The following is a 2,476-nucleotide window of genomic DNA, read 5'->3' on the forward strand; positions in this document are numbered from 1 at the left end:
ACGGCTCTCTGCGTTTAGAGAAGGATTAGATTTGAAAACACACCCCCACAGGTCACTGCCAGAGAGCCTACATTTGGCCAGACAAGACACAGCAGGGCTCCCGAGGGGTGCACTTGGCTGGGAAGAACAAGGAAGACACCGTGCCAGACCGCACCCACAGTGAGCTGGAAATCAAAGGACACCGAAGAAGAGAAGAGAATCCTGAGACTCAAGACCACTGACCTATTCTGCACGTCTACTACTGAGACAAATTCTCAACAGTTCCGTCGGCAAATGGGGGGGGGGAGGAGAGAGAAACATTCCTTGGATCCTCCCATCTGAGGAGAGCCCCTGTCCTCCTACGGAAACTTAGGGGAAACGTTACAAACTCCTGAATTTCATTCATGCCTCGGAAACATGGAAGCTTCGTTCAGACATATGTTTTTAGCCAGTGCATCTATGAGTTTGCATCAACATTTCTACATCCCCAAACCTAGCTTCTTTAGCAGGAATTTGCACTCACCAAATCTGCAAGTCTGGGAATATATTCTCCGTTGGGCTTGTCTCATGAGGTAGTTCAGACTGAAGCCACATCTAGTGCCCCCCCCCGCCCCCGCCGTCTGGTGCCATCTCTTTTGTGTTTTCCAGTGCCAGGCCAAGACTGTTTATATTTTTAAAATTTCAGCTAGCAGGACAGTGGGGAGGGGGTGGATCCGCATGCTGGAGCCAAGTTGGGAAGTAGATACATGATACGATTTGTTTATGTTGTGACCTGCCTCAAGGACTCTGGAGAAACAGCGGTATACAGATATTTTAAGGAAACAAACAAATATGGTGATTCTAGTTGAGAAGGCTGATGTCCCAGAAGGAATATGTTTATCTGATCATGTAAAGCCTTTTTGGAGGGGGGAGGGTATACTACTGGCGGGGCCGCGGTGGCTCAGAGGTTAAGACACTGAGCTGCAGACCGGAGGGTCTGTAGTTTGGCAGTTCGAGACCCGAGTGCCACGTGATGGAGTGAGCTCCCGTCTCTGGCCCCAGCTCCTGCCAGCCTAGCAGTTCGAAAGCAAGAAATTGCAAGTAGATAACTAGGTACCACTTCGGTGGGAAGGTTCCGTGCGCCTTGGTGTTTAGTTCATGCCGGCCACATGACCACGGAAACGTCTTTGGACAGCGCTGGGTCTTTGGCTTGGAAATGGAGATGAGCACCGCCCCCTAGAGTCGGATTTGACTGGCTTTCAAGCAAGGGAAACCTTTATACTACTGGATCTAGCACTGCTAAAGGAAAAGCAGGTTGGCCCTCACGCTGAGAGCACTTCCTTTCAATTACACCTTGTTGTCTCCTTATCAAACTTAGCTGTAGTGACCCAGGCTCCTATAACCAATAGGATGGACTACTGTAATATGCTTTACGTGGGGCTGCCCTCGAAGGCAACTAGAACATTCAATTAGTACAGCTGGCTCAAGTGGTTAAGACGCTGAACTGCAGGCTGTGGAAGGTCAGTAGTTCAGCAGTTCGAGACCCGGGTGCCGCATGACGGAGTGAGCTCCCATCTCTAGTTCCAGCTCCTGCCAACCTAGCAGTTCGAAAGCAAGAAATTGCAAGTAGATAAATAGGTACCCCTTCGGTGGGAAGGGAACAGCGTTCCGTGCGTCTTGGTGTTTAGTCATGCCGGCCACATGACCACGGAAACGTCTTCGGACAGCGCTGGCTCTTCGGCTTTGAAACGGAGATGAGCACCGCAACCCTAGAGTTGGATTCGACTGGCTTTCGAGCAAGGGAACATTTACCTTTAATCCTTACCCTTTTACCACTTTTTGACTGGGGCAAGTCACTTTGAACATGTGGCACCTGTTCCGAAACTTCCTCTCTGGCTGCCTACTTGCTTCCAGTGCCGATTTAAGGTGTTGGCGCTTGGCTTTCAAGCTGTTCATAACCTAGAACCCATGTCACCAATCATGTTGTACATCACCTGCACTCCTCCGGTCAGCCATCACAGATAGTGCCCTTCTGCAGATCTGAGCACAGAGTTGCTTGGGTCAATCCCGTGGAACAGTCTGCCAGAGGAAGACCAGGGGAGGGGGGGCAGGGGGAGGAGAAGCGTTGGATTTATACCCCACCCTTCACTCGAAGTCTCAGAGCGGCTTACAATATCCTTTCCTTTCCCCTCCCCACAAGAAACACCCTGTGAGGTAGGTGGGGCTGAGAGAGCTCTTTCAAGAACTGCTCTTGTGAGAACAGATCAGAGAAAAGTGGCCCAAGGTCCCCCAGCTGGCTGCATGTGAAAGAGTGGGGAATCAAACCCAGTCCTCCAGATCAGAGTCCGGCGCTCTTAACCACTACACCACACTGGCACGGAGGCAGGCAATGGCAAACAACCTCTGAATGTCTCTTGCCTTGAAAACCCTACGGGGTCGCCATAAGTCAGCTGTGACTTGACAGCGCTTTCCACCACCCAGTAAATAGTAAATATATCTGCAATATGTGAGATTTTTG

This window comes from Gekko japonicus, unplaced genomic scaffold, assembly GCF_001447785.1.
Source record: "Gekko japonicus isolate JY-2015 unplaced genomic scaffold, Gekko_japonicus_V1.1 scaffold5423, whole genome shotgun sequence".
Classification (NCBI taxonomy): Eukaryota; Metazoa; Chordata; class Lepidosauria; order Squamata; family Gekkonidae; genus Gekko; species Gekko japonicus.